Here is an 11,504-nt window from a genome sequence, read left to right on the forward strand (position 1 = left end):
ATTATTTACATATATACGTAAGTATTAATAATTAGCCGATAGAAAGATAACGAGCTCTTCAGTAACGCTCATGAACGTGATCTTGCAAACAAGAAGGAGGGAAATACATCGATCATAATCTTGATTGCTAATACTCATCTCTTCTCTTGGTCCATTAGAAAATCACAGGTGTTATGGATTTTGTGGTGGATACGTTCACGTACCAAACAATGATGAAAGGGTGTGTCTATCAGTAGCGTATTTCTAATCGTCTAAACATCACAACACAAAGGACCCCATGCAAGCATAAAGGAGAGCGAGAGCCGCCCCTATATGTCCAACTAATTGGACAGATCGCGTACCTGTCTACCTTTTGACGACGTAATCCGGCATCCTTTCTAACTCATCAAATTAACGAGCTATAACGAATCGCTCGTTGCCCATGCGCGCTTTGATGACCCTTTCGCATAATCAAGGCGCAAATCCTCCGAGACTTTCTCTTTAAAGACGATATCTATCTCATGAAAAAACACTCCAGAGCATAATGTCTTGGCGCGATAGTTAAATCGTATCTTACATCATAACAGTGAACAATAATTTCACAGAAGTAATCATACAGAAACTTTTATTAATTCTCAGAGACAAGAGAAATTAACAATTAATCCTTCGAAACTGACGGTGGATCCATTGGACCTATTTAATTATATTCTTTATATTACATTTGCAAATTTGAATTATTATTATTATTAAAATGTACTTAATATTCATTTTTTTATACGAGTTATGTCATTTTGATTCCTTAAAATTAATTAGTGTCTTTTAATCAATATAAATTAAACGAATCTCAGAACCAGCGTCAATAACTGTTACAGATTTTGACGTCAGCTTCGAAGGATTAATACTGGTTTCAATCTAGATTAACTTTCATCTCGGTTCAACTTACTCTTCCTCTTTTTCTAATTTTTAGAACCAGAAAATGATGAAGAGTAAGTTGAATCGACATAAAAATTAATCTATATTGGTGGAAATGGATATAAATTAGCTATTCTAATGATGCTTGTTTGAAAGTTTCGAAAATATATTGAAGTATGAAGGGAAGAAAATACAAAACAAGTCGACAAAGCTGCGAATGTCGAAGATATCTTAAAATGTTTCGTGCCGAATCTCAATTCTCAGGTCAGATCGAGACCGTATTCGTAAAGAAAGATGCAGTGATCAAAAACAAAGGGACTCTAGAAGAAAAGAAAAGGTGTAACATTTTGCAGCGAGGGTGTCGTCGATTCTCGCTGTGATGCCGCGCGTCGCAAGAGCCGTTGGCCGACGATGTTTCATTCTTGCGGCGAAGACAATGGCCTTGAACTTGGCCGAGTGTAGTAGCGAAGAGTTAAAATCGGCTTGCATTTAGCCGGATCCCATTATAACAACTACGGGAGAGTCCCCGGTAAGCTTCATGCCACGGTTCCGCTTACTGTGTCACCAGGCTAAGCCCCGACTTACCTACCTATATCCTCGCAAATGGTTCTCTTACCCCTTTTCCTGTAGCGGCCTCTGTGCCAGCTTAATACTTGCATTATCCTCCTTTCCTTGCCACCTATCCAAAACTTTGTCAAGTATGGACAGTTAATGACCTTGTGTTTGGGTAAGAAGATCAAAAAGCGACATGTTCACCATTGATGGATCTACGAATCAATCGAATCCATCGGATTATCAAAAAGCAATCCTCGTAATCTTGCAAAGAAAGTCGTTTTCTCAACATATATTTACGATAATTGCAGAAAAACTAAAGAATTCAGATCGTAACAAAATACGTGAATTGTCATTTTATATTTTAACAAATAAAGATTTTTGCTTGCAATTTGATAGACGATATCGCTCTCTTACTTTAAAACTAATACAACTCAACAAAAATTAAGTTTCCTAGAAAAGGAGAAAAACTATTTTTCAACTTGACAGAAAATTTAATGGTAAATCAACTCTTAAAATTATCAATAATAAAGGTAATTAAGGGCTAATAAGAATTTTTAGCGCGGTAATCAATGCATAGTTTCTTTTCTTGTTATATTTCTATAATAACACAACTATTATTTATTTCATAAATCTTTTGGCTGTCCTTCGAGCCATCTTGACAGAAAATTATTGACTAATAAAAAATCGGCAAAAAGATAATATATTCTTAACATGATCAAAATGTCATTTTTTATTTCATAACCCTTAAAAAATCCATCCTTTCTGAATTGTGATGATTTTAACGATTTTTTAATGAAGTTCATTTTTGATAATCGATAGAGTAATATTTAAATTATTCATGATTAATAACTCGAGAATCACGGTTTTTTAGTTGTCATTTTGTAAGTAAGATAGCGATGTCTCTACCAAAGATATAAAAAGAAAGCTGAGAATGAATCTTCGAAACAAATTGCTTTCGCACTATAATTTATAGCATCTAAGAAAAACGTGGGAAAATTTGAAGAATTTCTTACTTATTTATTATTCATATCTCCATAAAGTAACGTTAACGTTTCCATATATTTAAAGCATATCGCGAGAGGATTGATTATAAAACGCGATTTATCGGCGATATATCTTCAGTATTCGTTTAACCTATATTTTATGTTTTTCCTCCCGCTGGTGGGTCACAGGTGAAAATGAGTTTCGCAGGACAAATCGGTCTGTATCCGACTGTGTTTACGTACATGACATTTTTTATCTGCGTCCTTCCCCCCTGTGTTCGAACGCAGCGGCTTGACGTGCGGGAGTGAGTCATAAATTATGTATACGCGCTTGTGAAAAGTCTCCATGCTGAATTGCCGTTGAACTCTACTTGCTGTAGATTCCTAATATTTCGTTCAATCGCGCGAACAATTTCCACGGGCAAATAGTATAAATAATGAAATCCCGCAGCGCGCTGGTTTGATAATTCGGTCGGCGGTTAAATAATTAAATCGCACTGCGGCGCGGGCGCGATTATTCTGCGACTTATATATTTCCGTGCGGAAAATTAACGGTAGACGCCATATGGAAGATTAATTTATGCCGGAAGAGATGGAAAAAAAAAGAAGAGGGAGACAGAGAAAAGGGAAAGAAGACAAAGTGCGATCTGTGATGGGAAGCGGGACGAAGAGGATAAAGAGCGAATGAAATTTTCACGCAATCTCGGAGGTCCGTAAAGTCCAGAAGGGAATTCTTTCTCGATTGGCAATATCCCTAACGAGAGGAAGGGGCCGCGTTGAGACGCGGGGGGATTGGAAGGAGCAAAGAATGAGCGTGGACTCGAGGGGTGGATGGGAGGGAGCAAATCGGCAGGATCAAAGAGGCCAGCTCGTGCAGCCGTAACTAGATTTCCCGTTCCCACTTTGAGGATCGCTTAATGCTCTATAAGCGGCCGTTTTAAACTCGAGAAAATCGAATCAGGAAGGAATCGGAATCGCGCCGTGCCGCAAATTCAATTGAAAAAGTCGCTAGTCAGTGCGCATCGAGATGCCAGCGAGGACACATCCTTGCCTCCACACGTTGATGTCGTATCTTTTGATCTTTTTTAGGTCCTCTTTATCCCTCATACTCTCTCATATTTCCGCACGATCGGCACGAGCAGCAATTTTTGCGGCAAATTTGATCATAAAGTCGTTAACTAATTAGAAACGAACGCTGACAATATGAAACTGCGATATGGGCGGACAAGATGCGCGAAATAACGACATCTTAGGCGTACGTTATAGCTGGTGACCAAGTTAATTTTTAAATTGATAGACGAAAATTTTAATGTCAAAGAGACCGACATGACTGTGCACTAAAATAATTCTAAGAATATTAATAATTTTTCGCTCTAACGGTAAATTTCTAAGGTCTGGAATGGATCAAAGTATATAAAATAGTTACTCACGTAGCGCGCAAACGGGAAGTAGGGAGAGTTATTAAAAATTCAACATCGCCGCGCTTGAAAGGACCTCCGTTCGTCCGTATTGAAACGCTCGATAATCGACGGAGCTTCGCCGAGGAAGAACGTACGGTGCGTTCGCTTCAGCCGTCGCGCGCAAAAAAATCATTCGATTCTTCGAGATAGACGGCATATGCCGCCTCATTTAATCAGCACAATATTATCGACAGGTCTCATCCCGGTGGATTAGCGTCCTCGCGAGGCTTTGGACCTCGGGGAGGATCGGTACTCGTTTTGCCGAGGATGCCTACGTCGCGCTCGTTCACGGTTCCGACGGCAGAGGATACGAACACCTGTACAATGGCGAAAACGTGCACTTGATCGAGAAATCGCTCTCTCGAGATCGATTTTTTACCAGTCTCCTACGTTCGACCCAATTTCGACCTTAACCGGCGGCCAGGAAGATCAGACGCTCCGCCAGGAAGTCAAGGGGGATATGAACGCATTGTTGAGCTCCCTCTGTCCAAACATTCGACTCGCCCTGCCAGCGATCAACGCACCTATCCTCCGTCCCCCGCTTCTTTTTCACCCTGCCGGCCTCCACCGTTCGTTTTCATCGCCCCCTCGATTCTTCCGTTGTCTGCAGGAAAAGCAGGTAATCCTAAAAAATGGACTGCTGGCTTCCGCCATCGCGGGGTTGCACTCACGCGGAGAAATTCCTTCGCCCGTACATCCGCGTAATACACTATACGATCGTCGATGCGCTGGGTCGGAAGGTCAATTGCGTAACTCGCTCCTGCGAGTGGATAGATGAAAAGTGAAAAAATTCATTGACGGTTATCATGCGAATGGTAGAAAGCGAGCAGCAATTTTCGCAACGATTAACCGTCCGTAATATGCGTGCAATCACGAGGCGTCGAAATCACACTCTTGATTAACGGTGGACAATTGCATTGCATATCGTGATTGTTCGATAGAACTGTCCAACACGTTATTATTGCTGTAGTCGTCCGGATTTTTATGTGATTTTTTTTCTCTACGCGTTACAAGCGGTTAATGGAAATAATCAAATGTATCGAACTTATTCGTAACTTTGTGATATTTGCGCTAAACGTAAAGTTTTCACATATAACATAAAGTATTGTAACAACATAAAGTTAACCACTATTAACTACGCAAAATCTGAAAACTATTTAACATTCATATTAAATTGGGCTTAGAACTTCAATAGGTACCGAATGGTATATTAAATATAACATCATTATCCACTACGTTTCAACCTTATCAACTACGCTTTTCATCGCCGTGATATTAAATTTCAACATAAATTTTCACATATAACGTGTTTTTTTTATCACGTTGTATACATGATTATATATATATATACACACTGAGAAAAATGTACAAAATTTTAATAAATATTTATTTGAATACTGCCAACTAAATATTTATTTACAATAAATGAATATTTATTCCGTAACAAAAGATCGTTAAATCAAATTAATGGTACTTGTATCAAATAAACATACCTTTATATTTAGTAAATATTTAGTTAGTACACGGAGAGAATTTTTTCTTAGAGTTTACCTTAAAAATATGATAGTCGTGGGACAACATTGTATTTCGAAGAATTTTAATGTAAATCTCTCTCAATCATTGATAAAACTACAATAAAGTATAAAATAAGTTTGATTAATTTTATTGAAGTGCATGTAAAAATCTTTAAAATATTGTATTGTACCACAACTATCATATTTTCAGGGTAAATTTTAAAAGAAAATTCTCTCCGTGTACTACTATACAAACAAATGATTTATTAAATTTAAAATTTTTTCTCAGTATAGAGTATCATGTATATAATATAAATAATATAATACAATATATATGATAAAAAATATATAAATCCTCTATTATCGTAAAACTATCGTAAAGTTACTAATCCCAACTCAAATAACCGTAATTTCGCTGACAAGTTGACGTCATCGATATCACTTTGCAAATCCCAAATTGCATCTTTATCGTTTTTAGAATCACGTTTTGAGTTGAACCATGCATTTCGTTCCGCCTCTATATTAACCTGTCTGAGGTTCCATACTCTTTGCTCTTACGACTCCAAAACCTTTCCCATTTTAGGGAACACTCACTGTCAGAGTAAAAGAGTACCGTGCAGTTATAAGTTCTGCACACAGAATAAAAGTATATAGCGGACCGGTCGGATGGGGGGACAGGAGACCGCGGACGTAAGAGTAAAAAGAAGAACGGAAAGAGGACATTGAACGACGTTGGTAGCAGACGATGGAAAGAGAGAGAGAGAGAGAGAGAGAGAGAGAGAGAGAGAGAGAGAGAGAGAGAAGAGAAGAGAGGGAAGATGGGGTAAGGGAGAAGGAGGCAAAAAGGGAGGTAGAAGCGAGCTCGTCTCCACGAAGGATCTCTCGTACAAGAAGAGAGAGCCGAGAGAGGGTCCTATAAATAATTAGCGAGGAGTCGCTCTCCGCTCGGCGGGCGTAAGCGGCTTACAACCCCCGCTTCCACTCTTCTCCACCTCCCGCCGCTTCCCGCTCGTTCCTCCACGAGCCCACCCGCCATTCCCCCGATCCTGCACCGCCCGCGATTGCTGCCCCTCGCGACCAGCAACTACCCTCGCCGCTACACCCTCTCGTCCGGCTCCTCTGCCTTCTCTCTGCTAGCGGAACTCGCCAGCCACGATCGCTCTTCAGCTCTCTACGAGCGATCCCTACGCACACCACTGAGTGCTCCTGGCACCAGAGATAGGAAAGAGCCCGCCGTTACGCGACCGTAAAGACGTGCAGTGGATGTATCTACGGAAGCATTGGACATAGGGGAATGAAAAGAACGACAGGGAGATGGTTTGCGTTGAGGTGCGGTTATCAGACTGAGAAGATCAGTTCATTAATGGTCGATAATGAGTGGGTCACGTGTCGAGCTTTGATATAAGCCAGGCTTAATCGCGATGATAAGTGAAAAATCTTTTTCAATCTCTCTTCAACTATATTTTTATAAAGGAAAAATATATATATATTATTTTGCGTATATATTTTTTTATTAAATTTTAATCTTTCTGTTTATTTCCCTTTTCAATTTTAACTATTTTCATATATACTCATCCATATGTATTTAAAATGTTATCTCTGTGAATATGATGGAGCTTTTACTATAATCTGAATATTGTCGGTATTGTCTGAATCTGTTAAGAGTAATGACTTCAATATTACTCAGAATATTACCTCATAATTTTATCTGTCATTTTCATGTGGAATTATTGACGAAATTTCGTGCGAAATATCATAGATTAAAATGTTCTGATTTTAAATAAAAGAATTATGAACAAAGATCTCAATATGCGGTTGAAATCAGTTTGCAAATTAATACCTAATAGTGAAACTTTGAGCTCCGATGGAATACCGTTTAATTATCTGAAGCTCCTGACGTCAGCGACGATTGTCAAAAGCCTTTTAGAAGCAAGTTAAAAGTTAAGAGCGCTACTCGGGCGTTTAAACTAGCTTAACGTTACCAATTGTTAAGCCGTGGACAACTAGTCGAGTTTGTTGCGACCGAAGTCCCTAATCGTCTGGGGCAGCCGTTCGGTTACCGAGATCCGCGATCGATAGCACGTCAAAAGTCCGGTCGATCTACCGCACACATGAGATTAACGAGCGGGAAATGTTAAGCCGGAGATGAATGACATTATTCGTTGCGAGCTGGAGCTTGCGGTTGGGAAAAACTAGCTCGTTATCGAGATTGGAAATCGATGAAAAATCAAACGGCCGACGTGACTTGACCGAGGACGTAGGTATACATCCCGGAGGGATGTCAATAAATATGTGTTGCCTTCGCGAAAAGTATTACGTACAGTTCCAATTGCGATATATAGCGTACAGTAATTTAATAGATATGTGCATGGAAAGAACGTTTTTATTAAAGTATCTAAAAATGTAGCTATAAATATAGATCACTCAAAATAATATTTTGTTGAACTATTAAAATTATTATGTAAAACGTTTAAGCATAATGAAGAATGCTCTGCAAAGTCTTGCCATTCTAGAAATCAACTTGAGTGTTCTACATTTTTTGATGGTATAACAAAACATTATTTTGATGGTATAACAAAATTATTCTTATAGATCTATATCTATAATAGCTAAATATTTAGATGTTTTCGCAAAACTGTTATTTCTGTGCATATGAGTATTTGTGGTGTTGTAAATAATAGATCTTTGTTATAATTAATATGTTCAGAAAATATAGAATTATCACATAACATTTTGCTATATTAATTAATAGATGCAAATTGAAAGATTCAAAGGCAACTTTGTTGTATGATTTTCATTACACAAATATTAATTAATTTATATTAATATTAAAATTAAAATATAAGAGAAAATATTTAGGTATTCTTATGTTATTTTATTTTAATTTTATCATAAACAAAAAAGTTATTTCAGTTCGCATTCTGTTATCTTTAGACAGGAAACAATTGGCGATGTTCCACCGGACGAGTGATCCGTGTGCACGATCGACAGGAAAAGGGGATGGCAGGGGTGGGTTAGTCACTGTTACAACGGGTCGGCTTAACATCCGAGGCGCCGATGTTGACTAACTGGACTAACAACGCAGTGGTATTTGCCACTGGCGTTGCGTCGGTCGGCACGTGGCTCCAGTTGTTCTGCCTATTCGATTAGCCAAGCTTATACTTATTTACGAGCAATGATCGTATTCGTTGCTCGTTTCGAAGATCTCTTTTTTATTACCTTTTTGAGATTTATAAACTATTTTTTACTTTATTATGTGTAATTTCATGCAGCATCTTTTTACAATTATCTGTATGACAAATTATTCATTACTGAGATTATTGTAGAATATATATATATATATATTTACAAAAAATAGAGGATATTCTATATCAGAGTTCAAACGTGAAGGTATGATACAATCAGTACAACAAGACTCTTTACGTCTTCGAATAATTTCATGACAAATAATTCATATATTTTATACACACATACTTATATTTGTATATTTATACAAAATACTTGTATACGTACGTAATTTATAAATATTTTATAAGTATCTCCGTACGTATGTGTGTATAAAATATATGGATTATTTGTTATGAAATTATTTGAAGATTTATAAGAGTCTTATTGTATTGATTGTATCATGCCTGAATGTTATAAAATATTTATAAAATATATACGTATTGTTCGCATATTCATATATACTTATATAACGTTCACATAAATCACTTAGCTTACAGAAAGTTCAAACTATGATTGATAATGTGATTTAGGCTTTTATTCTGTAACTCTTGATAACAATGTTGATATCGTTACGTTGACGTTGCGAAGCTTTTTTCATTATGTATAAAACTTGTGCAACGACAATATGACACCGACACTCGTTAAAAGAATGCAGAATGGGGGCCTTTATTACGAGAAACGCAAAGACAGCATCACCGAGGGATTCGTGACCTAGTGCAGCATTAAAATCAGAACGAGAGCGATGTATCTAAGTCGTATCGACACCGACCCATTGCGAATTCGATCCGAATGTAGTGCGTGGCGAACAGTGACGCAACGCGTACATCATGGAACGGCCGCGTGTTCTATGTGCAGCACACGCGGGTCCTTATGCACAAAGTGAATCTCGGATTACCGGTCCCTGGGGCTCCCGGAAACCCTATACTATCGCTCGTAGCTGAAGCGAGACGTGACGTAGACGAGGGAGATCGAAGAAGAAAGCGAGTGAGAGAGAGAGAGAGAGAGAGAGAGAGAGAGAGAGAGAGAGAAAAAGGGGGAAGTGAGGGGAGAGGAGGAAGGAGACGTACTCAGGGGCTTTATGGATGTCTGGTACCCGCGATTCTCGTGTCGGCCGGCGCACGTCTCGTGGCCGCGCTCTATTAATGGGTCCGTAATAGCCTATTTGTGATCGCTAATAGTCGAAGCCCCGTCTTCTTCGCCCTTCGAGCGCGTCACGACCGTGTCTCCTTCCTTTTCATCCCTTCACCGCGAGAGATTCCCTCGGGAAATCTAGATGGTACCCTGCAAAATGGATCCGATCTATCGCGTTCGACCCTCTCGGTGACCCTGCTCTTTTTCTTCTTACTCTTTCGCGATGACCTCGAAATTACCACGGAAAGATTATGAAAACTATCGTTCTTGGTAATTGCTCATAATATGGATCTCATTGAGCATCAGTATCTACACTGTGAGAAAAATGTCGAAGTATTGTAAAGCAAATGTTACTTACGAAATTTGATTGTGATGACGAAATATATATTTCTGTGAAATATATCTCATTAATTGCAAAAAAATAAAATAGATGGTTTATTTGCTAGGAATAAAATTTTATTTCGCCCGTATTTAAATAAATATTTATTTCAGTGAAATAAATGTATTTCTCACAAATATATTTTTAGACATCTTTTTCTCAGTGTAATGTTTAATCAAAGATAAGATTGTTATCGATTGTTATTGCATTGCGATATTCTAGAAATTTCACGTTTATTAGCACAGTTAAAAATCATAGCGAAAAATTAACAGTTCTTTTCCCAAGACCCCGGTACATAGCGGTAAAAGCGTTTTCTGAAGGATGATGTGTTGATAACCGACTTATCCATCAAGTGTCCTATCGTAAATTTGAACTGTTCTATATATTTAGATAATGCGGCTGTAAATAAGATGCACTGAAAAAAAATATAGTCAATTTTAACAAATATTTAGTTCAATACTGCCAACTAAATATTTATTAAATATAAAGATATATTTATTTGATACAAGAAACATTAATTTGATTTAACAATCATTCTTTTTACTGAACAAATATTTATTTATTGTATGTAAATGTTTAGTTGGCAGTATTGAACTAAATATTTATTAAAATTGACTATATTTTTTTTTCAGTGTGATAATAGACTAAAAAAGATAGACAGTTAAAACAAAAGAAAAGAAAGAGGAATGGTTAAGGATGGACAAAAAGATAGGTGGTATATAAAGAATGTTGTAAGTTTTATAAGTAAAACGTGTGTGAAAGGTATAATTGAATGGGTGGGTTTAAGGATAGTTCTGTAAATTAAGTCCCTTTCTTGGCTATTGTATACGCTGCAGTAAAATAAATTTTATATATATATATATATATTTATATTAGGTGTAGTAAAAAGAAATCCATTGTTTTTCCAATAGATGGCTTTAGTAATCTGTATCTCGCGTTGTATAAGTGCGATCGGGTTACGCTAAATGGCGTTAGAAAAATAAGATTTTGTACTAAAAAAACTTCTCAGACAGTTTTGTGATTGCTTGACTCAGTATTGTTTGAGTGCGCGTCAAAGATGAACACCAGCAAAGAGAAAATACGCCATATTTTACAGTTTTTCTTCGATAAAGGCGAAAACGCAAGCCAGGCGGCTGAAAATGTGAATAGTGTTTATGGTCCTGATACTGTAACAGCCAATCACGCGCAATTCTGGTTTCGTCGATTCCGTTCCGGTAATTTTGATGTCAAGGACGCACCATGCTCTGGAAGGCCAATTGTCGAAAATGTCGATAAAATAATGGAAATCGTCAAGTCCGACCGTCATGTAAGCACTGTTTCGATTGCCCAGGAGCTAAACATTGCACAAAAAACCGCTTGGAAC

General features: G+C 37.7%; 1 pseudogene; it reads left to right on the forward strand.

Annotated features, from left to right (window-relative positions):
* Positions 1 to 11,053: 11,053 nt before the first annotated feature.
* Positions 11,054 to 11,503, forward strand: LOC108731540 (histone-lysine N-methyltransferase SETMAR-like; annotated as a pseudogene).
* The last annotated feature ends 1 nt before the right edge of the window (position 11,504 follows it).

Source organism: Mycetomoellerius zeteki, unplaced genomic scaffold, assembly GCF_001594055.1.
Source record: "Mycetomoellerius zeteki isolate Tzet28-1 unplaced genomic scaffold, Tzet1.0 scaffold135, whole genome shotgun sequence".
Lineage (NCBI taxonomy): Eukaryota > Metazoa > Arthropoda > Insecta > Hymenoptera > Formicidae > Mycetomoellerius > Mycetomoellerius zeteki.